This window comes from Littorina saxatilis, linkage group LG3 (genome assembly GCF_037325665.1).
Source record: "Littorina saxatilis isolate snail1 linkage group LG3, US_GU_Lsax_2.0, whole genome shotgun sequence".
NCBI classification, from domain to species: domain Eukaryota; kingdom Metazoa; phylum Mollusca; class Gastropoda; order Littorinimorpha; family Littorinidae; genus Littorina; species Littorina saxatilis.
In genome coordinates, this window is record NC_090247.1 from 52384447 (window position 1) to 52411934 (window position 27488).

The window sequence follows — 27488 nt, forward strand, 5'->3', positions numbered from 1 at the left end:
TATCAGGGCGGTGCTGCTTTGACATATAACGTGCGCCACACACAAGACAGAAGTCGCAGCACAGGCTTCATGTCTCACCCAGTCCATTATTCTAACCCACGACCTCCCGATCACGGGGCGGACGCCTCACCACTAGGCCAACCGTGCCGGTCCCTTTTATTGTTGGTGCATGAGAAAGAGAGAGAGAGAGCGAGAGAGAGATAGCAAGAGAGAGAGAGAGAGAGAGTGAGACCGCAAAAGAGAGGGGGAGAGAGGGAGATCGCAAAAGAGAGAGATTGAGAGAGAGAGCAAAAGAGAGAGAAAAAGAGAGAGAGCGCAAAAGAGAGCGCAAAAGAGAGAGAGAGAGAGAGAGAGAGAGAGAGATATATATATAGAGAGAGAGAGAGCAAGAGAGAGGGAGAGAGAGAGCAAGAGAGAGGGGGGAGCAAGAGAGAGATATATATATATAGAGAGAGAGAGAGCAAGAGAGAGGGAGAGAGAGAGCAAGAGAGAGAGAGGGGGAACAAGAGAGAGCAAGAGAGAGGGAGAGAGAGAGCAAGAGAGAGGGGGGAGCAAGAGAGAGAGACAGAGAGAGAGCGAGAGAGAGGCACACTGTTGAAGCGTCATGCCTGATTCTTGTAACCAAGTCATTGTTCGCCAGGATCCCATAATTATACCCAGCTACCGCTTTAAGGAACGAAACATAGTATAAAGAAGCACCTTACTGTGTCAGAAAACATCTCCAATATTGCCAACTTTACCTTTTTTTTTTAAATTCTTCACAGCTGGGTTACAAAAGTTTTTTTGTTTTTTTTGAAGAGTTGTAAGTTTCAACAGCCCAAGCTTACGTCCGTGAGATAGAATCGAACATGCTTGTCAATTGCGAGAAACTCGTACGTACTGTCCGATGTGAACAAAAGATTACAGATAAGATTAGGACTTATTCAGTCTTCGAATTTGTCCTTCTCAGTTGAGCTTTTCCCAACTGTGTAAATAAAAGATGATTATCAACAAAAGTTTATGCCCAGCGTGTCCTGTTCCGTGATAATAAATGGGATTGGCCAAGTGTGAGAAGCAGTGTCCGGTATTATACGCTGACGTTTTTTGTTTGTTTGCTTGCTTAACGCCCAGGCGACCACGAAGGGCCATAATTATCAGGGCGGTGCTGCTTTGACATATAACGTGCGCCACACACAAGACAGAAGTCGCAGCACGGGCTTCATGTCTCACCCAGTCACATTATTCTGACACCGGACCAACCAGTCCTAGCACTAACCCCATAATGCCAGACGCCAGGCGGAGCAGCCACTAGATTGCCAATTTTAAAGTCTTAGGTATGACCCGGCCGGGGTTCGAACCCACGACCTCCCAATCACGGGGCGAACGCCTTACCACCAGGCCAACCGTGCCGGTTACGCTGAAGTAACAGGCACACTTCTTCTGGTGAAAACTGTTTGGATTACCATCACATATTTGGCCAGGATTTTTTTTTTATTCTCTTTTTGTGAGTTTTCTTTTAATTTTTTTTTTATACATGTATATGATGTACATTACAGGACATCACCTAAACAAGGGAACAAAAACATAAAACAGAAACACACTTGGACAATTACAACACAAATGGGGTGGGTGGGTTTATGGGGGGGGGGGGGGGGGGGATCAGGGCTTGGTGGTCGGAGTATCAAAAGTATGTAAAAAAAAAAAAAAATAACCTAAGGGTTACATCAAAACATGCATATACAGGCGCCAATCTTTGTAAAATTTATCCAATGTGTTTTTCATAACTGCGTTATACTTTTCACAAATAAATCTTTGCTTAAGATTTCTACTAAAATGTCTGAAAATGAGGGATCTTTTTGTTCATTTTGGAAATATATACGTGGTGTTTGGCACAAATTACTAGCACATCAAAAACTTTATCGGTGACTACATTGTTCGCAACTCCAGGCCAGGATTTTACATGGGTTCAGACCATCCGTCAATTTGGTCACGTACCGAAAATCAGCACTCTGACTGCTTGCAGAAGCGAGTTGAGTTTGCTTTTAATGATGAAATGAATTTCTTTAAAAAGCCTCTGATTGCATAACACAAATAATTCATAAAAAAAAACATTCTCCCTGTGCACAGGATCAATCAGCGTGTTCAGTTTTGGTATGTGACCAAGGAGAGGCATACCGTCTTATTCCATGTAAAAGCCTGTCTAGATTTGAGACGGTGACGCGAACAGTTTTCACGAGAAGGCCTTTATTGCCTGGCATTTCTTAAGAGGCTTCATGTTGGTATTTTGCTCTAGTGAGCGAGTGTATGTGCCCGCACGTGCCTGTGTGTGTGTGTGTGTGCGTGTGTGTGTGTATGCGTGTGTGTGTTTGTGTGTGTGTGCGTGGGTGTGTGGGTGTGTGTGTGTGGGTGTTTGTGTGTGTGTGTTTGTGGGTGTGTGTGTGCGTGTGTGTGTGCGTGGGTGTGTGTGAGTGTGTGTGTGTGTGCGTGGGTGTGTGTGTGTGTGAGTGTGTGCGAAGGTGTCCAATCATTATGTGTAGCGATGATCTGTGATTGTAGTTGATAACGATCGATTTATTTGAATTGTGTATTGTGTACGTGATTGTGTTTCCATTTATTTAAAGTTTGTTTGTTGTTTAGATGTGTATTGTTGCTATTATAAATATTATTATATTTAAGATTGATCGTAATTCGGCGCTTAGAACTGTTTTAGGATTTGCGCACTATAAATACCCTTATTATTATCATTATTATCGCCTCAGTAGAACAACAGCAGAACTTGGTACTTGATTTTATTCAAAACCAAACAAACTGTTGTGAAGCCTTAGCAGAATTGAATGATTTTCGCGGAACTCTGCAACCGCGCTTTAATCACTCGCCTGCGCGAGTAGACTGGCAGAGTGATTATGATTCGATCAAACTGTGGCATAAAAACACCTCTTTCTTTTCTTTGAAAAAAATGAAGAAAGGAGGAATAAATAGAAGCTCGCATTTTTGATGATCCACCAATTTCGACCATTATTTTTAATATTCACTGAGACTCGGCATGTTACCTCTACATATTTACCCTGAAAAGCTCAGAATTTAACGAAGACCAGTCCTACGTTTGCATGCTTCACGGAAACGATTGCGACCTGTCTCGGTCTTCGTGTTTCGGCTAACAAAGTCTTCCTAGTCTCGATAATGACAGATCCCTGGTTTTTAGCGTTGATCTTCTAATTTCACGCCGACAAATTGCTTCCAAATTGTAATATTGTTTCGCGCGACTTATTTCTTTCGTTATTTACTCATTTTCTGTTTTACTTGCCCGATCTTTATCTTCTATCCTTCCTACCTCCCTGCTCGTCTTCCTTTCTTATTATTTATTTTATTTTTCTGTCTGAAGAGGCAGCGGCTGTATTCACGTACACAAAGGCAGTTATTTCGCTATGTGTTTGGTAAATAGGAACCGCATGAAAGGCAGGAACAGTAGACCTGACTAAAACCTTCTACTTTGTGAATGCGGCCTGCCAAACGGAAACCACACTTGTTACTTTGAATTTGACATTGGTGAGGAAAGACTGTCAAACAAGCAACCACTAGCTGGCGATTTTCTTTTTCTTGTCAGTTATTTTCAAAAGTTCAACGGTTAGCCTACACATCAGACACTGATTTCCTCTAAAAGCGAATACCGTTAAACGCCTTAGTTGTTAGTGCATGAGTCCTGTACCATCACTCAAAATGATGAATGATGAAGTAAGCAGAATATAGAAGCATTCTTAGGAAATGTACAAGGAAATTAACACTGTCTACATCCGTAATAAGTGGTATTTCTGAACCGCTCAGGGAAGCAGTTCTCAGCTTCCTCTTCAACTGTCACTGAAGGATTTATTCCGCGGTTTGACATATTTCTGCCTGTTTTATTCGTAAAAAGTCCAGGCGATGTCTCTGTATTTTGAAGAAACATGTACATTAGTGTCATACATTTTCGTATGTTTTATTTATGAGATGTCATTGCATTTTAAAGAAATATTAGCAAAGCTCAATTGTTTTCAGCGGTTATCAAATTGCGTCAGTTGTTTACAGCCTTTGTGGGTAGAGAAGCCTGTACGCGTAAATTGTTCACAAATCACGTGCAAAAAACGCCAAATTGTAGCTGAAAAGAGCCCTACGCTCAGCGTCACATTTGTATATATTCGAGTAGTATCTTTGCATTATTTATTTTACCGTGAAAAATGCCATTGGCTAGCATTATCTGGGTGCTAGCATATATGCATCTGGCTGAGTTTGAACTTAGAATTCGCATTGAGTTTTACATCTAATCTACTTTCCGTGGATTGAACTCCCGGTTGACATCATCTTTCAAGTCAAGTCAAGTTTTGTTCCCCTTATAAGCCGTACATCATAGGCTATCCTATCGTTGTTAGAACGACGTGCATTTTTACATGCCTGTGGATGACATGGTTGATGGTTGTTCATGCCCCGGTGTAACACAAAATTTTTACTCCACGAAAATTTTACTCCGGAGAAAAAATTTCGTACGAAATTCTTACTCCGAGTACACCTTTCGTACGAGAAAAGAACTCCCCAAGGTACGAAAAACTAACTCCCTTCAGGAAATTTTGACTCCCCAAATTTTACTTCGAGTAAAAAATCTCGTCCGCGAAAATGGGATGCGGGCGAAGGGATAATGCCAATATGTGAACTCGCGCAAACAAATGTCGCGCTACCCTCCCTCCACCCCTTCCACCACCAAGACCAACAGGGGACAGGGGAGTAAAAGTTGCGTACACCTGGCGTGGGCAGTAAATTGCTCGTGTTAGGGTGGAATAATTCATTCGTTATTTATTCGTCAGCTAGGGGAGTAACATTTTCGACCGAAATGTTGACTCGGAACACACCTGTCGTTGGAAGTAATTTTCTCGTGTTATGGGGGAGTCGTTTTTTCGTATAGGGAGTAAACTTTTCGTACGAAATTTTTACTCCGGAGTAAAAATCTCGTGGGAGTAATTTTCTCGTGTTACACCGGCCTCTAACCCACTTAGTTGTTCAGAACCGATTCATTTTTACATTTAGTCAAGTTTTGACTAAATGTTTTAACATAGAGGGGGAATCGAGACGAGGGTCGTGGTGTATGTGTGTGTGTGTGTGTGTGTGTGTGTGTGTGTGTGTGTGTGTGTGTGTGTGTGTGTGTGTGTGTACGTGTGTGTCTGTCTGTCTGTCTGTGCGTGTGTGTGTGTAGAACGATTCAGACTAAACTACTGGACCGATCTTTATGAAATTTGACATGACAGTTCCTGGGAATGATATCCCCGGACGTTTTTTTCCTTTTTTCGATTAATACCTTTGATGACGTCATATCCGGCTTTTTGTAAAAGTTGAGGCGGCACTGTTACACCCTCATTTTTCAATCAAATTGATTGAAATTTTGGCAAAGCAATCTTCGACGAAGGCCGGGGTTTGGTATTGCATTTCAGCTTGGTGGCTTAAAAACTAATGAGTGAGTTTGGTCATTAAAAATCGGAAACTTGTAATTAAAATTATTTTTGTATTAAACGATCCAAAAACAATTTCATCTTATTTTTCGTCATTTTCTGATTCCAAAAACATATAAATATGTTATATTTGGATTAAAAACAAGCTTTGAAAATTAACAATATAAAAATCATGATCAAAATTAAATTTCCGAAATCGAGTTAAAAACAATTTCGTCTTATTCCTTGTCGTTTCCTGATTCCAAAAACATATAGATATGATATGTTTGGATTAAAAACACGCTCAGAAAGTTAAAACGAAGAGAGGTACAGAAAAGCGTGCTATGCAGCACAGCGAAACCACTACAGCGCTGAACAGGCTCGTCAGTTTCACTCCGTTTTGCACAAGCGGCGGACTACGGTCATTGTGAAAAAATGCAGTGCGTTCAGTTTTATTCTGTGAGTTCGACTGAGCTTGACTAAATGTTGTATTTTCGTCTTACGCGACTTGTTTTTTTCTCAGCTTACATGGTGGTCTTCGTGTTTGAAACTATGCCGTCCCGGTGTAACACGAAATATTTACTCCACGAAAAATTTACTCCGGAGTAAATATTTCGTACGATATTCTTACTCCGAGTACACTTTTCGTACGAGAAAAGAACTATCCAAGGCACGAAAAAATTACTCCCTCCACGAAATTTTTACTCTCCGTTTTTTACATTTAGTCAAGTTTTGACTAAATGTTTTAACGTAGAGGGGGGAATCGAGACGAGGGTCGTGGTGTATGTGCGTGTGTGTGTGTGTGTGTGTGTGTGTAGAGCGATTCAGACTAAACTACTGGACCGATCTTTATGAAATTTGACATGAGAGTTCCTGGGTATGAAATCCCCGAACATTTTTTTTCATTTTTTTGATAAATGTCTTTGATGACGTCATATCCGGCTTTTCGTGAAAATTGAGGCGGCACTGTCACGCCCTCATTTTTCAACCAAATTGGTTGAAATTTTGGTCAAGTAATCTTCGACAAAGCCCGGACTTCGGTATTGCATTTCAGCTTGGTGGCTTAAAAATTAATCAATGACTTTGGTCATTAAAAATCTGAAAATTGTAAAAAAAAAAAAAAAATTTATAAAACGATCCAAATTTACGTTCATCTTATTTTCCATCATTTTCTGATTCCAAAAACATATAAATATGTTATATTTGGATTAAAAACAAGCTCTGAAAATTAAATATATAAAAATTATTATCAAAATTAAATTGTCGAAATCAATTTAAAAACACTTTCATCTTATTCCTTGTCGGTTCCTGATTCCAAAAACATATAGATATGATATGTTTGGATTAAAAACACGCTCAGAAAGTTAAAACAAAGAGAGGTACAGAAAAGCGTGCTATCCTTCTTAGCGCAACTACTACCCCGCTCTTCTGGTCAATTTCACTGCCTTTGCCATGAGCGGTGGACTGACGATGCTACGAGTATACGGTCTTGCTGAAAAATGGCATTGCGTTCAGTTTCATTCTGTGAGTTCGACAGCTACTTGACTAAATGTTGTATTTTCGCCTTACGCGACTTGTTTACATTTAGTTAAGTTTTGACTAAATGTTTTAACGTAGTTTTTACTTGCAGTAAAAATCTCGTTCGCAAAAATGGGATGCGGGCGAAGGGATAATGCCTACAAGTGATCTCGCGCACACGAATGTCGCGCTACCCTCCTTCCACCCCTTCCACCACCAAGACTAACAGGGGACAAGGGAGTACAAATTTCGTAACCTGGCATGGGAAGTTAAATTGCTCGTGTTGGGGTGAAGTAATTTATTCGTTATTTATTCGTCAGGGGAGTAACATTTTTGTACGAAATGTTTACTCGGAACTCACCTGTCTTGGGGAGTAATTTTCTCGTGCAATGGGGAAGTGCCTTTTTCGTAAAGGGAGTAATTTTTTCGTACGAAATGTTTACTCCGGAGTAAAGAATCTCGTGGGAGTAATTTTCTCGTGTTACACCGGACTGAATGAGATTAGACTTAGTTATGTAAGACTTACATACAAACTTACAAAGTAAACTCACTTCCTCTTCAAAAAGTGATGAACAGTTAGTGACAAACAAATGCGTTAGCGTCCTTAGTATATATCGTTGCACACTAACCCCCTTCACGGCCGTTGAAAAATACCGTCCTTCTGCTGTCAGGGCTCCCCGCGGATGCCCGTTTTAGAGGGTCCAGGGACCCCCACTTTTAATGTCTAGAGGGTCCGTGGGACCCCTACGCGGAGGTTTAGAGGGTCCGAAAAGTACATGGTCCCCAAACCCCCTGTGTTCATATAAAGCATTAATTGTTATCGCGAAAAGTGTGATATGAAGTGAAGAGGACACTTCAACTGTACATTGTTAAACACACACACACACACACTTTTTCTATAGTTTCGGCGTTAAATTGGCATTTGTGCTTGCGCTTTACTTGACTGACGACTACAGTCTGAAAAGTCTGAAAAGGGTACCTACGGTACGCAGGAGGTTGGTTATTTAGTGCGTCCCAGGGCCCGCTCTTTATAGGTTTAGTGCGTCCCGGGACCCCCTCAATGAGTTTCTAGTACGTTATTTCGGCTTCTATTGCGTATAATAAGACGCAGGGACGCGCATTTGGGAAGCCCTTGTTGTAACCCATCATTTCAACCACCACAGAGCTGTGTGTCTGTCTGTCAGCCTGCCTGTCTGTCTGTCAGCCTGCCTGTCTGTCTATCAGCCTGCCTGTCTGTCTGTCAGCCTGCCTGTCTGTCTGTCAGCCTGCCTGTCTGTCTGTCAGCCTGCCTGTCTGTCTGTCAGCCTGCCTGTCTGTCTGTCAGCCTGCCTGTCTGTCTGTCAGCCTGCCTGTCTGTCTGTCAGCCTGCCTGTCTGTCCGTCAGCCTGCCTGTCTGTCTGTCAGCCTGCCTGTCTGTCTGTCAGCCTGCCTGTCTGTCTGTCAGCCTGCCTGTCTGTCTGTCAGCCTGCCTGCTGCCTTTCCATGTCTGTCTGCATGTCTGTTTTTGATGTCTTTTCTCTGTCTGTCTCTCTCTCGCGCGTGTAAATGTGTGCGCGAGTGTGTGTGACTATGTGTGCGTGCGTGCGTGTGTGTGCGTGGGTTCGTAAGCTTGCGTGCGTGTCTGTAGGTATGTGGGCGCGTGCGTGTGTGTATGTGTGTGTGTGTGTGTGTGTGTGTGTGTGTGTGTGTGTGTGTGTGTGTGTGTGTGTGTGTGTGTGTGTGTCTTGGCGGTCACTTAAAACATTATTATGCTGAGTTCGAACAGGTCAGTATTTCCTCAAGACAAGTTTTGAATATACGATCTAAGCTGGATCATCTTGCAAAGGCTGTGACGAAGACGGACAAACAGGCTCCTTGCGAGTTAGTTCCCGTACACAACTCTTTGAAATAGCTTAAGGCAAATAAACTCGATAAGATTAGTGCCTAACAACACGAAAAGACGTATACGTACGATAAAGAAGTGTGCATTAAAATGCATGAACTATGGCATCTAAAAATACTTGTATGAAATAGCGCCATAGCTGAAAGAAAAACAAGACATAAAACTCCCAAGTGAAAACAGTTTGAATTTACTTTTACACTTTCGGAACAATAATTGCCAATGGCCTTTGAACAAACATTTCACCTTATTGCAGTGCCTAAACTGTTTCGTGGCATATCACGTCTAACGCAAGTTTCAAGATCTTGTTGACGTTCAGGTCACAAGAACCTGCGTAGGAGATTTCCGATTGTTATGGTGAAACTGTTTCGAAACGCAGGCGTGCTTAATGATTACTTGGTGTAGGGGACTATTACGAGCTATATATCGTTCTCATTGTAATGCTGTTACCTGGAAGGGCACTTATGTACTTTTGATTTCGTACCTTCAGACAAAACTGATGGACCCACTGAGAATTGTACACACACGCACGCACGCACGCACGCCAAGCACGCACGCACGCACACACACACACACACACACACGCGCGCGCGCACACACACACACGCACGCACTCACGTACGCGCGCACACAAACACACACACACACACACACACACACACACACACACACACACATGCGCGCGCGCATGTACGCAGGCACACACGCACTCGTTGGGCCCAAAGAAAATCAGTGTGACTTTCGGAATTATTGACTGTAATGTGCATCCTTGAATTGGCCGACATTAAACAAGTTAAACATCCGTCATTTTCATCACGCAAAAAAATACCCAACAAAGTAAACATGCAAAGTGAAAGGCTCACAGAGAGAGAACTCGAACTCGAACTCGAAAACTTTATTACCGAGGGATGATAGCATTAGGTCCAGAAAGAGAGAGAGAGAGAGAGAGAGAGAGAGAGAGAGAGAGAGAGAGAGAGAGAGAGAGAGAGAGTGAGAGAGAGTGAGAGAGAGAGACAGCGAGAGAGAGAGAGAGAGAGAGTGAGACTAGAGTGAGAGAGAGAGTGAGAGAGAGAGAGAGAAACGAGAGAGAGAGAGAGAGTGAGAGAGAGTGAGAGAGAGACAGAGACTGAGAGAGAGAGAGAGACAGCGAGAGAGAGAGAGAGCGTATATGGGTCAGTTCAACGGAACAGGACAAGAAAACGCAGGTTTCGGTTTGCATTCCGCGACAAGTTCTTACAAGTCACAGTGGAACACATAATTTATAGCAGTATTTTGTTTCACATCATGCCGTGCGTTCTTTATAGTTGCAAGATCGCTTTCATGTGAAGCGAATCACAGAAATCACTTGATACTGACTGTGTAGCAGTACCCAATATTGACGGACTGTGTGATATCTTCTGCTATGGTCTGTTGGGACAGTGATATCAAAATCGAGACTGGAGGTCGAGATTTTGATATCACTGTCAAAACAGACCAATAGCAGAAGATATCATCACACAGTCAGTCAATGTTAGATATATTGCTAATTCTCTGGACATGTTGTATTTACTGTAAAGAAATTACATAAGTATTTGTCTCAGTTTTGGCTGTTCCATATCCCTCCCTCTGATTATTATTTCTTTTTGTTCACTCTTTTCTTGTACTTTTCAGTATTTCCAAATGTCTTTTCTTTCAAAAAGTCTTTAGTCACTTGCTCAACAAAATTCTGGGATCATTTCATTTTTATATATATTTGTTTGTTTTTAAATTTAGGTGTTTTTGTTTTTGAAGTGGGGAAGCCGCATAAAGAGGTCGTCGATATCAAAACTGATATCGACGGAAAATGTCGTCGATATCACTTTTACAATGAGCTCAGTTTTGCCCAATTGACCAATGGAAATCCACGTTACATATGAAATAGCAATATATTTTCCTCAGTGACCATCTTTTAGACGAACTCGTACTGTTTCGGGTTCAGTTTCAGCCACGCAGGCGTTCAAAACTTTGGCCTAGAAGTGAAACAACATGACACTCTCTGCTTTTAGAGCTTTTGTGTGATGAAAACGACTTGTTACATCCGATCACCTGATAAACTGCGTAGCGGATCACTTGTTCGATTTATTATTAAACGCTGACGACTAAACTTATCTGGCCAAACCAGAGGAGAATGCGTTGGAGGAGTTCCTGTTTAAAGGTCCTTGCCTACATTTTTATACCGAAATCGCCATTTGACCATTAAAATGCAGAGTCTATTATCTACAATTATCAACAATACACCCCCTTTCGATCAGGAAAGACGAAGCCAGTGTAGCCGTTTGAAAATTCATTGTAGTATTCCAGCGTAGTACTCATAGTAGGATATCCTTATTTGGAAAATGCCAAGCGCAAAACTCCTCTCAAATCCCGTGCATTTCGTGCGTTTAAAAAAAAAGCGTGGACAGCGCTCCAGTGTCAAACTGTTGCTGCACCTGTTTGGGCGTGGCTATAGGCATAGTGACATGAATTTGATTGGTCAGTATTTTTAGGCAAAGCACATGTTCTCAGCAAACAGAAAACAAAATATTGGAAGCGTGAGTCACGCTACCCAAAAATAAAATCTTTTTTTACATATATTTTTTTTTCTATAACTTTTTTCCCCATGGTTCATTCATCATCTGACATAACTTTTTAGCGAAATCTAACCATAAGATTATTGAAAAAAAGCAAAAATGTAGACGACCACCTTTAAACCTGCGTAGCACAATAGTTGTACGCGAACTGGACCCTGCCGCCAGAGTAGGGAATAACGAAAGATTTAGAGAGAGAGAGAGAAAGAGAGAAAGAGGGGGGAGAGAGAGAAGAAGAGAGAGATAGAGAGAGGGGTGAGAGAGAGAGAGGGGCGAGAGAGAGAGAGGGGCGAGAGAGAGAGAGGGGGGAGAGAGCGAGAGAGAGAGAGAGAGAGGGAGAGTGAGGGGGAGAGGGACGGAGAGAGAGGGGAGAGAGAGAGGGGGAGAGAGAGAGAGGGAGAGAGAGGGAGAGGGAGGGAGGAGAGGGACGGAGAGAGGGAGAGAGAGAGAGAGCGAGAGAGAGAGAGAGAGAAACAGAGAGACAGAGAGAGAGAGAGAGAGAGAGAGAGAGAGAGAGAGAGAGAGAGAGAGAGAGAGAGAGAGCACGCATATGTGTCAGTACAAAGGATCAGCGCAGGTTTCGGTTTGCATTCCGCGACAAGTTAGGCAAACCTTACAAGTCACAGTTGAACACAAATAACAGTATACTTCTTGACAGTATGCCCTGCGTTGCTCTGTGAAGGCTGTAAGATCGCTTTCATCGGAAGCGAATTAATAAAAATCACTTGTTACTGACTGTGAAGCAGATTTTCCTAAACATTTTTAAGACGGACTCGTACGGTTTTGGGTTTAGTTTCAGCCACGCAGGCGTTTAAAACATAGGTCTAAAAACGAAACATTATGACTCTCTCCGCTTTCAGAGCTTTTGTTTGATGAAAACGACTTGTTACATCCGATCACCCGATAAACTGCGTAGCAGATCACTTTTTCGATTTATTACTAAACGCAGACGACTAAAGTTATCTGGCCAAACCAGAGGACAATGCGTTGGAAATTTTTCTGTTTATAATAGCTGCGTGGCTCAACAGTTGTACGTGAACTGGACCCTGCCGCCAAAATTGTGGAAAACGAAACAATTACAAAGAGAGGGAGAGAGAGAGAGAGAGAGAGAGAGAGAGAGAGAGAGAGAGAGAGAGAGAGAGAGAGAGTGTGTGTGTGTGTGAGAGAGTGAGAGAGAGAGAGTACCTCGAGAGAGAGAGAGAGAGAGAGAGAGAGAGAGAGAGAGAGGAGAGAGAGAGTGAGAGAGAGAGAGTACCTCGAGAGAGAGAGAGAGAGAGAGAGAGAGAGAGAGAGAGAGAGAGAGAGAGAGAGAGAGAGAGAGAGAGCACAGTCAATGTAAAGTGTCAGTGAAACCAATCTCTCCTGATGTAACGACTTGTAATTCTCAATGTCCGATCACGAGGTTACCTGCGTAGCTGGTATTCCGAACGTTTTATTTTAAACGCAGCTTCGTTTGATTCCTCATCACGTGAGAATGACTGTGTTGCAAGAAGTTACCTGGAGTGTAGATAATACGCACGCAGCTTTTGTTGTTGCAATACTTGCGAGTATGGGCTGATCGGCGTAGCCGCGAAAAACCCAGATGATTTGATAATCCCAGCTTAATTTTAGTGTCATATACATTTTCTCAACTGTATCCTTTTGTCGCTCGCCTCGAAAATAAACAATACCAAAAAATTAGGACTGTTTTCCGTCATTTTATCTCTCGTTTTGTCTCTCGCATGCACATGTATACTTGCCCCGTTAACTTGTCGTGTCACGTTAGATACCACGCAGGTTGATAAAGTTAAGCTACTAGGACTGGTTGGTCCGGTGTCAGAATAATGTGAGTGGGTGAGACATGAAGCCTGTGCTGCGACTTCTGGTGGCGCAGGTTAAATGTCAAAGCAGCACCGTCCTGATATGGCCTTTCGTGGTCGGCTGGGCGTTAAGCAAACAAACAAACAAACAAATCTCGTACCCAGCCGTACTTTTTGATTTGAAATTAAAATGGCAGTCTCACTGAGTGATCATGTTTAACATTTTTTTCCAAATTTGTATTAGTATTGGCGCAATTGATTACGCTGACATGTTGACACTTGAAATGATACTATTACGCTCACATTATGCCTCACATGTATTTCTCTTTTGCTTCATGGGATGGTTGCAGTGATAGTTATACCCCGAAGAAACTACTCTCTTCATCAGTGTGCTATCAATTTGCATCTCATTTCAGACAATTGTGCAATCCACCCTAATGATAAATTTCAATCACTTACTATTTTACAACTCCTGCTACAGTCGGAATTTAATAATGCAATTGTTATTTATTTATTAAGGAGATTTCTACAGCGCATAACTAAAAGCACCGTGCTATGCGCAATGTGGATGTTTAAAATTTACCACAATAAGGCTGCTCCTTATGTTATTTGTGTTCATAACTGTATAAAAAAACAATGGATGGTTTATTAGTTGCATCTACGCATTGATTGATTTACATGAAGTTTAGCCGTTTCAGGGTCATCAGTCTGAAATTCACGTCTTCACACTTAGAAACCTTAACACACAGAAAACACTTGCACACGACAGTTGCGTAAGCACCTTGTTTATACATGAAAATTAAGCTTGACTCTTCTGTCCTTAAAACCATCTCTGATCTCAGACATACATGCATATCATTTAAATCTTTTGTTCACTTTTTTTTAATTTTTTTTTAGCAAGTTAGGCCTATAATTATTTGTAAATTCGTCTTGTGCAACATAAAGCCGTTGATTGTAGTCATGTATATATATATATATATGTATTGCAGTTGCTCTTATTTATGCGCATAATTTAGCATTCCCGTGTTGTATTGTATTTGCGTGTTTTTGTGCTTGTTTGTTTGTTTACTTTGTTTTATGTGCAGTTGATAACTGTGTTAATACCACAATCGTGTCTGTGGTGTAAGATGTAGCAAGGACAGGTTGTAAGACCAGGTTTCTTGTCTAACATCTTTATCTTTATGTATTAAAGATCATTCAATCAACGTCTTGTCAGGGCACATGTCATGAACTTACTTCCTGGGTCGAGACTGACTAGGTTGTATGGGCAGTGTTTTAGTTTGCTCTCTCCTTCTCTCTCTCTCTCCCTCTCTCTCTCTCTCTCTCTCTCTCTCTCTCTCTCTCTCTCTCTCTCTCTCTCTCTCTCTCTCTCTCTCTCTCTCTCTCTCTCTATCTCTCCCCTCTCTCTCTCCCCTCTCTCTCTCTCTCTCTCTCTCTCTCTCTCTCTCTCTCTATCTATCCCCTCTCTCTCTCTCCTCTCTCTCTCCAGAGATCTTGGGAGAAGGAGGCACGCTTCATGTGCTCCGGCTTTTCAAACATCTGCTTTGCGCTACAGTTGTGTTTTCGTGTTTAAAAGTATACGAAAGTGACCATAAGGAATTGCTTAATCGGCAGGGAGTAATCTTGTGCTTTGAATGTGAGGATTTCATTAATTATCTTCATCACGATGTGTATTCTCTTTGTGTGATGCCCGATCGGACCGGGCGGTGTGACGTAATGCAGCATCGTGGCGCTGGCTCGCCACGCGTGTAGTGGAGTTTATCTGAGAGTACTGTCTGAGCAGCTTTCCTCGGGTCTAGACAGTCTGCCCAGTGTGTGTGTCAGCATGACGCAACTGACTTGTGGTGTGCTCTGTGGTCAGCCAGCTTAGCGCTGGCTGTACAATCGTTCTTACTTCCTCTGAGGAGGGGATTTGTCGTGCTCAGTGTCGTCATGCTCCAGTGATCATCTCCCCAGCTGTGGCGTGATTACTGATCGCTGGGCAGCCAGCCCTGCGGTCCCAGCCGATATCCTCTACGTCATCAGTCGGCAATCTGGCCAGACTCTACAATGACGTAACTTTTCCTCCAACGCACAAGGCCATGTGTGCGTGCGTCTATGTGTGTGCTACTGCTACATCTTCAGCCTACAACATCAACAACTCTGCCCTCCTCTGACAAAACACAAGGAGGGCAGAACTAAAAATGGACTTGAACACCCTCACGTTTAAGTGGGACCCGCTGCTCGACGTAAAACTCGACCCCAAGCAGCTCTCATTCTGGGTCCCCAGTGACCTGGTCCCCACCACGCGCTGCCTCCTGTACAGGCGATACGCTGTTGATCGGACCATCCACGGGGACACTGTCACCTGGCTCGATCGACAGCAGATACGGCTGGATGGCAGACTGACGGTAAAGGAGATTGACGTCTCGCATGAAACCTTCTCCAACATCGACAACATCCCCACCCAACTACCTCAACAGCTCTTTACCTCTATCATCCAACTACGCAGAGAACTGGATGATAACGGCAAAAAGGTGAAGAAATGCATCACTATCACGCTGTACTATACCACGGGCACCGTCATGGTACAAGGCAAGCAGTGTCAGATGTGGAAGCGTCAGGAATACGACGCCATGATCGCCTGCCTCAGCGCCCTGTTCGACAGCACCACCGACAACCCGCTGCTCAGACAACCCTCCACACTAACAGCGCTTCTGGCCCCGCCCCCATCTGCACCAACTGAGCTCTCATCCGACGACACCCGTCGCTCGTCGTTCATGCTGGCACTTCCGGCTACCAAATCTACGTCAGCTAAACCTCCTTCGGACTCCATGAGTCGTCGCTCTGAGCGCCTGCGTTCCAGAGCCACTGAGCAGGAAGTGCCGGTCAGCCCTGACACGCCTCCCCTGCCTGTCCAGATTTACGGCTCTGCGCCTATCAGCACAGATCGGGAGTTAGATAGCACGGTGCAACCCAGTCCTATCTCTCCCACCCCATCTTCCCCACCTGCCTCAACCACCCCATCATCTTTCACGCCCCCTACTGTCACTCTATCCTTCCCCCCCATATCCACCACCATCATCCTTACCCCAGCCACCCACGTCGCTACTACTTCCACACACACCCCTCCCAACATCACTACTACTTCCACACTCGCTCCCACCGCTAGTGCCCCTGCCTCCTCATCTGCTGGCTCCCTCTCCCCCCTGCCAGTCAGTGACGTCACTGACCCTCCTGCCCGTGACTCGGAGTGTAGCGGTGACGACGAGGAGTGGTCTGACCTCGAGTCCGGTCATGCCTACGCCCCTTCTCCCGCTCGTCGCAAACATCGCCGCGCTGTCAGAGCCGCGCCACGTTCCAGTCCGCTGACGCTGTCCCAGGCCAAGCAGGGCCTAAAGACCCTACACCGCAGCGTCGGCAGTCTGCAAGCTCACCAAGCACAGTCCAACAACACTATCGTTGGCCTGCTGGGGGACGCGAAAGCCCAAGTGACCAATTCCTTAAAACTTCACTTCAAGACAAAATGCACCAAGCTCGAGGAAACTGTCCGGTCCCTAACCAGTAGGGTCGAGGCAGTCGAAAGTGACAACAAAAGCCTGAAGTCAAAAAACAAAGACTTACAGTCGCAGATCTCTGATCTGCATAAGAAACTCAACAAGTCAACTGCTGGTGCTGCTAAACAAGGGAAAACAGTGGCCAGTCAGACCGCCCATCCCCCACTCTTGAACTCACCCCCACCGCCCCCAGCCCAACCTCTCTCACCCCATGCGCACTCTAGTCACTCTCTCTCATCACCCGCAAATCGTTCCTCTCAAAGCCCCACAGATAACCCAAGTGAAGCCAGCTCCACCCGTGACCCCCGTACTGAGCTGTCTGACGCGCGGGTTCAGACCGGAAAAACCCATGTCCTGCTAGGAGACTCAGTGTACCGCCTCATTCGGCCTGACCTAGTGTTCCCAAACAACCAGGGCCAGAAGATCAGCGTGTCGGGAATCACGGTCGACGATCTGCTGCACTGGCTGCGCTACATCCCAGTCAACAAAGAAGTGCAGCAGATCGTAGTCCACGTAGGCGTGAACACCTGCCTCACCGACGTTGTCACCGGCAGCAGGTGGCTGGAACTAAAAAAGTGGCTTAGAAAAGTTTTTCCCAACGCCCGCCTAGCCTTTTCCTCCATTCTCCCCCCTCTCCGCAAGAGTGATTCCCTGTGCAAAACAGTGGTCGAATCCAACATGCATCTTGCGGAGATGTGTGAGAGTGAGGGCGTTGATCTCATCGACAACACCTGCACCTTCCGCACTGCCAAGGACCTGCCTAAAAAGGCGTTGTACCACGACAATCTTCACCCCAGTACTCCCCATGGTCTGGCAAAGTTGACCATGAACATCCAGGCTGCTGTTCCTTCTCCTCACACCACCGACCGTAATGACAGGTCTGGCCAGCCCTCCGGTCTCCATAACAACAACTCCCCAGTCCGACCTTCCTATGCTCAAGCAGTACACGATAGCCGTCCCAAGCGTGGTAACCCTCTACTCCCCACCCCAACAAGTGTCCCGCTGGGCAGTACAGACTCGCCTGGCCGGTCAGCCGGTCCTCCCAGAGACCGCTCGGCCTGGTCCTCTCACCCCAACCAGGTCAACCCTCCCAACCCACGTGACCATCTCCTCCCCGGCAACCACTCTGCCTGGTCTTCTCGCCCCACTCAGGTCAACCCTCCCTACCTTCGTGACCATCTCCTCCCCGGTAACCACTCTACCTGGTCCTCTCGCCCCAATCAGGTCAACCGCCTCCAGCCATCGCCACAGCGGGGCTCTTCCAATCCACGTGACCGTCTCCAGTCCGGCCGCAATCAGCCTGATTGGCCGATCTCTGCTGGTTACCCCATTGCCCAGTCTCCACCCAGAAGAGATTATTACCCCACTCCTCCCCATCCGTCATTCAATGGTCCCGCTCTCCTTCCCATGCTGATGTCCTTACTGAGGGCACAAGCGTTATGTTAATTGTGGGTGTTGTGCGTGTATGTGTGTGCGTGTGTGTGTGTTTGTGTGTGTCTATGTATGAGTGTTTACGAAATAGCAGTTCATCATGAATGTGTGTCTGTTCGTACGTACCTTGGCCGTGCGTAATTCCTAGTGACTAAATTGTCTTCCTTCGTGAAAATTGCAAGTTTAATTTCTGGAGTGAACTTATTTTAAGGATATTGTTCGTCTGCCTCATGTGCTTACCGGTATCTATTTTGAACTCCACAATGGACTATATTACATGGTAATTCAGTTCTCCTCGTGAACACTGATGGTAACCATTGTGTGTTATTTTGACTTGATCGGACCCACTGACTTTGAGTGACCATTGTGTTTTAATTGACTTGGTCGGACCCGTGTGACCGTGTGACCATAGCGATCAAAGTGCCTTTATTAGTTACACTTGCACGCTGAATGTTTTATTATGTTTTTACCGACAGCCATTACTAGTGATTTTAATTAGCTGCTGCCGTATTTCTTGAGTTGTTCTTGCTTATTTGCTTTAATTCTTTGTTTGAAGTTTTCGTGTATTCCTTCTTCTTGTGTTTGATAATGCTGCATGTTGGTCATTTAAATGTTTACCATCTAGATGCCAAAGTACAAGACATATGCAATTTTCTACACAGCGCAACCCCCGTGTACCACTTATACGGCATCACCGAATCACGCTTACACGACAGCATCCCCGATACCCGCATCCGTATCCCTGAGTATGACGTCATACGTCGTGATTCCCGTCGTACGGGTGAAAATGGCATCGCTGCTTACATCCACTCTTCCATTGTTCAATACACGCGTAGAAGACCTGACTTAGAACACAAAGACATTGAATGCATGTGGCTAGAGTTTAAACTAAAGGAAACAGCCCCTTCTACTCTTGTTTGTTTTCTTTACAGAAACCCTTCTGCCATTGGTGACTGGTACGATGACCTTATCGAGATGATAGATACAGTGTATAAATGTAAACCTCACGCAGACATCCTGTTACTCGGGGACTTTAATATTGACTTATTAAAACCTCAGCCTCGATGGGATGGGATTGTATCATCACTAGGTTTCAAGCAGCTTATAACTTTACCTACTAGAGTCACAGAAACTTCATCTACTTTGCTTGATCACATCTACTCAAACAACCACTCCTCAGTACTAAATGCTTCACTCGCAGATCTTAGCATTAGTGATCATTCTCCAATATTCTGTACTAAAACCACTAAAATGCCAAAATCAAATCATAAAGGTCACACAGTCATATCTTTTCGATCCTTTAAAAATTTTGATCGTGATTCCTTCCTGTCCGATCTCAACGTAGCACGATTTGACCAAGTTTTCAACCACACGGTTCCTGATCAAGCATTAGAATGTTGGTATGACACCCTACTACCTATAATAAACAAGCACGCACCTATAAAGAAAATGAGAGTAAAACATCCTAAACTTCCACCCTGGATGTCCAATAAAATAACTGAAGCCATGGATCAGCGTGACCTGTTAAAAAAAGCTAAACAGTTCCAAGATTATAAAACAGCTAGAAATAGGTTAAAAAACATGGTTCGTGACTCAAAGAAAGCTTACTTTAATAAACTCGTTGAGAATAACCGGGATATCTCGCAGATCTGGCGTGCACTAAATTCACTCATCAGAGGTTCCACCTCTAACTCCACCCAGATCCCCCGTCACTTAACGCCAGACATCTTTAACTCTCACTTTTCGTCTGTAGCTACCTCTCTTAGCAACCCTGACAATGCCTCTCCCAACAACTCTGACAATCTATCCCTCTACTGCAAACAAAAGACGGCGAATAAAGCACCCTTTCAAATCCCACCCATTGCAGTGCACGAATTAGGACGACTGATTTCACAACTTCAGAACAAAAAATCTTCAGGACCTGATGAAATCAGCAACCACTTATTAAAACTCTCCCTTCCTTACACAGTTGACTCTCTCACATATATCTTTAATCTCTGCATACAGCGCAACACCTTTCCGCAAGCACTAAAGAAAGCTAAAGTTATTCCTCTCCCCAAATCCAAAAACACTTCTGATATTAGCAACTACCGCCCTATTTCCTTACTCTCAGTACTATCAAAGCTTCTTGAAAGACATATTCACATTAATCTCACAAAATACATGGACCGTTTGGCCCTTTTCCACCCCTTGCAGTCTGGTTTCCGCAGTAACCACTCATGTTCTACTGCGCTCTCGCTTTTGACAGACAAATGTCTGTCAGCCATAAATTCCTCCCAGCTCTCTGGGGTCGTATACTTAGATTTTTCTAAGGCCTTTGACCTCGTTGATCATAAAATTCTCCTCAACAAATTATCACTATATCTCAATGGATCTGACTCTCTGTCTTTCTTTCAGTCTTTCCTTGAAAACCGATCGCAACAAGTCTATGTACATGGTGCGTACTCAAGAGAGGAGTCCGTGTTATATGGAGTACCCCAGGGCTCTGTCTTAGGTCCTATTCTTTTCTGTATTTACGTTAATGACCTTCCACTTCACTTCTCTGACAACTCAGTAGAATGCCACATGCTCGCTGATGACACAACACTACGGACACAAAATAGACGTCTTGAAAATATTCAACAATCTCTTCAGCACACCCTTAGAGACATCTCACAATGGTGCTCTGAAAACAACATGGTCCTAAACCCTCTGAAATCTAAATCAATGGTAATTACAACGCGCCAGAAGCATCAGTTGTCCCCCCTCTCACTAGATCTCACCATCAACGGAAACTCAATAGAAAAGGTTAGCGAACACAAACTGCTAGGCGTGATTATCGATGATAAGCTTAGGTGGCATTCCCACATTGAACATCTGTGTAAACGCGTTTCAAGAAATTTATTCCTACTTTCAAAACTTCAGTCAGTCATAACTTTAGACGCCCGAAAAATGTTCTACAACGCCCACATCAAACCTCACATTGATTATGCCTCTGTCATCTGGGATGGCTGTAGTGATGCATTATTCAAAACTATAAATTCTCGTCATCGTAGGTCAGCTAAACTCATTCTGCCTGACCCATCACTAACTACTGACGCAAAACTGACAGCCCTCAATATACCTCAACTTAAACAACAGCTTTTATTTAATAAATCAGTTTTCATGCACAAGATCCTACATGACCAAGCACCCGAATATCTAACTCACTTGTTTCAATCAACACCTTCTCGGTATTCCACTTTCAAGCATAATCTGGCCTGCCCGAAGCCACGCATTGACATATTTAAAACTAGTCTTTCATACTCGGGAGCTTATGTCTGGAACTCCCTACCTACATGCTTAAAATCGACCAGTAACCTTAAAACATTCAAAACACATCTGCAAAAATACATTCAAACATCACTTTAATGTAATGTGCCTGGTTGCTCAAACGTATGTGTGCCTTTTATCCTTCTGAAAATGTGCATGTATGTGTCTTGCGTCAACTTGGTGTGATAAGAATACATTCTCGTGTATTACTCCTTCTAGTATCTAAGATAGTATTACTGCATTTTATATTGGCATGGTGATTCCTTCATAATCTAAGATGGTATATATTAGGTCATGAACGGTTTTTTTTTTATTTATTTATTTTTTTTTAACTTTGCTACCTGATCCTTTATTTGGTTAGTGTGTCGTGTTATGTTGGCTTGCCTTATAAGTTAGTTGGTCTTCTGTGTGTGTGTGCGTGTGCGTGTGCGTGTGCGTGTGCGTGTATATATATGTGTGTGTGTGTGTTCTGATAATGTATGGTTGTATATATATATATCCCATGACCTCCCTTCTTTGTCTCTGTTACTTCAGTATGAGTATATATGTTGTATTTTTATAGCTCAATAAATACATCATGGACTCCAAAAAATATATGATAGTGCAGATTCCGATTTGGGCAAAGGACTACTTTCCTCCCGACCTTTGACCTCGCGCCGAACAATGTGACACATTTGTATGAAGTTCTAAAATCGTATTGCACGGCTCAGAAAACCATATCAGTTGCACGCAAAAATGAATCTCAGAACTGATTTGATGTACGAGATGCAATAAGCAAAAGTTTCTTTCATTATGAAAGCAATGCAGGTCGAAAAATAACGAACATTCAACTTACAAGATAACCAGATGCTAGCGAACCAAAACAAAAACACGAGTACCCTCCCCTTGCATCGTTAGCAGACGACTTTTGAGATTCATCTGTCGGTAGTGTGTTTTGGTGTGCGCCTTCAGCTATCAAACATCGGCTGTTTCACGTGTTTTGCGAGCAAGTCTACTCTTTTGCCTGGCTCTGCAGTAAGTCCACATATTTTTCCGTAATCCAGTCATATTCCTTCAAAATGCAATCAATCGGCGGTGACAGACGTGTCGGTCGCGTTTTCCTCACGCCAATACCAGTTTAAGTTCATCCATGCAAACACACTCGCAAAACAGTTTATCACGTAGATACATTTCAAATAGGGAGCAAATGGTTAAATCTAAACCTACATATTTGTTCCCTAAAATTTGCTTCTCTGTCAATAAGCCTAATTACACACGTTCGAGAAAAACAACGTGGAATCGATTTTGAATCGAGTAAGCCAAATGGGTACCGCCCAAACCCGTTTCGCCTGTTCTGCCGACCTGAATTGAAACGCAAAACAAAAGAATTGTGCGCTTCAACTAAATTAATTTCTATTCGACTTCATTACTTTCTTGCAACTTATGAACCTTTACTTAAAGCTTTTAAATGGTCTGAAAGTAGTGTTACCGCGTACTTATCGATGCACTCATTCGTTTTATTTTTTCAGCGACGGTCACTTAGTTTAAGGTTGCAAAAGGGCTAAGTCTCGCTGGCAACAGTTTTACTCTGCACAGATCGCAACAGTGCCGCTAGTAGTCTACACTTTGTGTTTGATGGTAGAATGGGATATACAGATTACAACACTCGTGGTTTTTTATATGGCTTGTATTTCAGTCAAGACCCAGCGGGAATATCAATCGAGAGCCACTCGCCAGAGGCTCGTGTCTCCCGATGATATTCATCCGCTGGGTCTTGACTGAAATACAAGCCATATAAAAAAACCACTCGTGTTGTAACCTATACATATCACATGTCGATAAAAAATGATCTTATTCTTATATTACTATTATTGCGTGTGTCTGCGTTTCATCATAAAAAGTTTGTTCCTATGTATTCCCATTTCGATTATAACCATTTTGCTTAGATCAGGACTAGCTGTAAGAAAGGTCCTACGGACCTAATGCTATCTTTCCTGTAATAAAGTTCAATGTTTCAATGTTTCAATGTTTCTCTCTCTCTCTCTATCTCTCCCCTCTCTCTCTCCCCTCTCTCTCTCTCTCTCTCTCTCTCTCTCTCTCTCTCTCTATCTCTCCCCTCTCTCTCTCCCCTCTCTCTCTCTCTCTCTCTCTCTCTCTCTCTCTCTCTCTCTCTCTATCTCTCCCTCTCTTTTTTTCTCACCCTCCCTTACTCTGTCTCTCTCTCTATCTCAGTCCCTCCCTCCCTCTCTCTCTGTTTGTCACTTTCTTTGTCGCTGTCTCCCTCTCCCTCTCTCTGTCTCTCACGCAATCTCTCTCACTCAATCTCTCACCCTCCCCTCTCTCCCCTCTTTCTCTCTCTCTCTCTCTCTCTCTCTCTCTCCCTCCCCTTCTCTCTCTCTCTTTATCTATATATCTCTTTCCCTCTCTTACCCCCTCTCTCTCTCTCTCCCTCTCCCTCTCTTTCTCACTCTCTCTCTCTCTCTCTCCTCACCCTCTCTCCCTCCCCTCTCTCTCTCTCTCCCCCTCTCTCTCTCTCCCCTCTCTCTCTCTCTCTCTCTCTCTCTCTCTCTCTCTCTCTCTCTCTCTCTCTCTCTCTCTCTCTCTCTCTCTCTCTCTTTTTTTTTACGAACGCAGTTTTCGGTTTCACTACGCTGCGCGCAGAGGCGTTTTACAGTATCTACTTACCGTGCATATTTACTGTTGATCTTTTCAGGTGTACGATCGCTTGCTGTGCATGTGAGTCATTCACATCACATGAGCCTGCGTAGCAGATTTTCACGGATATATTTTTGTACATCTCTGCGCGCAGGTGAGGATGTAAGCAAAGTGTACTATGACGGCCTACTTACGCCAAATGTTTAAAAAAAATCTCTGATGAAATCATTATCAAAAACTCCAGAGAACTGAACATTGCTGAATAGAATGATATAAACAGAGGAAAGATATCATTTGAGAGTTAAATAAAACACGCCTGAGTTATTACCAACTTCACCTAAGATTATAATCCTGAAAGAAAGATAAATAAAATGAAAGAAAATGTCAGCAATGAGGAGAAGAGGAGAAACGTTTCTGTGTTTGTTTTTGTATTTATTTGGAGCTGGGTTTGTTTCAGTCTTTCTTTGTTTGATGACATTCTTACTGAGTGATAGATATAACAAAACACATTTTCATCATTTTCACGAGTTTTCATTCACAAACACCTGGGAAATAAATCTCATGTTCCCCATGCAATAAATCGAGGTGGTCGAATGGGTTTGAGCTTTCAGGTGAAACGTGGATTGTCAAAGTAAAAGCCAATCAGGCTGATTGTTTGATGTGTGGAACCATCGCGGCTTTGGATTTGTGTTTCCGAGGACAACGATTGTAAGCATTCACTCTCAAAGACCCAATCAATGTTGATCATTACCGCGGCGACTCATTGTCATTTTGCAACTTATCTCTGTAACCGCAAAATCCACAACGAAAAGTCATAAACACTTAAAAAGAAAAGAAATATGCTCAACACTTACTGAACTCACACGTATGATCGCAACTCTGTACATTTTCAGACTGGAAGAAAAGCGTCAACAAGCTACGTTTGACGTCACATACAAGGTTGACGTGTTATCTCGAGCTACTGTGACGATGCTTTGTGGCCCGGAGTTGGATTCTAAAAATTCGTCTCCCTGTGAGTTATTGTGCATTTTGTTGCACAACCAAAATGATGACAAAAACGATGTTTGGTGGCTTGTCGTCAGACCAGCATTTTGTCGTTGGTCCTCGGGGAGCATATCGCCTTTTGTCTCATATTTATCAACCGCGGCCTTCGGCCTTGGTCGATAAAGATGAAACAAAAGACGATATGGTCCCCTTGGACCAACAAAAAAGCTGGTCTGTCAACAAGCCACCAAACATCTTATTGTGCTTTGGGGATTTTTTCCTTCGGCCTTCTTTCTTGCGACCTATACTAGCAACAAATGTCCTAATTGCTATTGTCTTTGGGATGTATTGGTAATTACAATACAATACAATACAATACAATACAATAAACTTTATTAATCTCTAAAAGAGAAATTGCATTGCTGAGCTTTTGTGTCCGTAATAAAACATACATAAAACATTCAAAAATAAACATTTGTTCTTTGTCATTCATACATTCTAGCTTGTGTTCTTATACATTTCTTCAATTCATGCATCGTTATTCTATCATAATTATGTACATACATTTATTCTCTTTTAACAGTCTGTCTTCAAACGCATCTCAGAGAGGAAGGCTAGAGATTTGTGTTGTGCCATAGGTAAAATCATGTGCTTAGCTATGAAGTAATGTTATCACATGTTATTTAAGGAAAATGAGTAAATATATGTACCAAGCGTATAACATCAGCAAAACTGAGAAAATACAGCACATTGGTTATCACATAAGAAAGTATATTAAAAATAAATTAACATGCATTCACCATCAACAATGCACAAACGAAAGTCAGCACCTTGCCGGTTATCACATATTGTCTAAGAGAGTAGAATAAGAGTATATAATCATGCAAAACAAAATCAACAATACTGGAACAATACAGAACACTGACCCCGTGCATCAGAGCGACAACACCAGCATCTACCGCCCCACCTGAGAATTCATCAGAGCGTTTTGTATTCACCAGTAGGAATTGCAAAGATTTGTGTAATGTTCACTTTTGGCACAACTTGGTCATCATAGCGATCACAAGACCAAGTTTTCTCTTTCCTCTAGCCTATATAGCTGATGTAACGACTTGTAATCGTGCATATCCGATCACAAGATCACCTGCGTGGCTGGTAATCCGGAAGTGTTATTTTTAACGCAGCTTCGTTAGATCACTGATCATATGAGAATGCGTAGCAGGAAGATTCGAGGAGTGTGGATACGCACGCAGCTTTTGTTGTGCAATACTTGCGAGTGGAGGCTGACCTCCTGCGTAGCCGCGGAAAACCCAGATGATTAAATGATCGTAGACGATTTGAGTCTATTTTTTTAATGATGCAAAATCTAAATAGGATAACTTACTCTGGTGGGTGCATTACACCTGAACACGAAAGTTGTCAACTCTCTGACTCCAATACGCTTTCTTGTTTGTAAATTTCCTGTTTTTGCTGTTTTATTTTTGCTTGGATGGGTGTTGGCAGTTGTCAGTTTAGTTTATGTTAACTCTCTCAGTCTATCTCTATCTGTCGCTGTCTCTGTCTCTGTCTCACTTTCTCTGTCTCCGTCTCTGTCTGTCTGTCTGTCTGTCTGCCTCTGTCTCTGTCTCTGTCTCTCTCTCGATCTCTCTCTCTCTCTCCTAGGCTCTCTCTCTCTCTCTCTCTCTCTCTCTCTCTCTCTCTCTCTCTCTCTCTCTCTCTCTCTCTCTCTCTCTCTCTCTCTCTCTCTCTCTCTCTCTCTCTCTCTCTCTCTCTCTCTCTCTCTCTCTCTCTCTCTCTCTCTCTCTCTCTCTCTCTCTCTCTCTCTCTCTCTCTCTCTCTCAGTCTCTCTTTCTTACGAACGCAGTTTTTGGTCTCACAACGCTGCGCGCAGAGGCATTTCACAGTATCTACTGTATCTACTTACTATACCGTGCATATTTACTCTTTTCAGGTGTACGATCGCTTGCTGTGCATGTGAGTCATTCAGATGGCATGAGCCTGAGTAGCAGATTTTCCCGTATATAGTGTTGTACAACTATGCGCGCAGGCGAGCATGTAAGCAAAGTGTACTATGACGGCCTACTTACGCCAAAAGACTTACAGAATGATAACAGATGAAAGATATAATTTGAAAGTGAAATAAATCACTTCTGAGTTACCAACTTCACGTAAGATTATAATAAGGAAAGAAAGAAAAAGAAAATGGAAGAATTTAAGCAATGAAGTAAATAAGAAGAGGAGAAGAGTTTCTGGTGTGTTTTTTTTGTTAGTTTGTGTACTTTGTTTGAGCTGGGTTTGTTTCTTTGTTTGTTTTTGATCATTCTTACTGACTGATGGATATAACAAAACACATTCTGTTTTGGGGATTCTCTTCTTCGTCCTTCTTTCCGACGACCTACTAG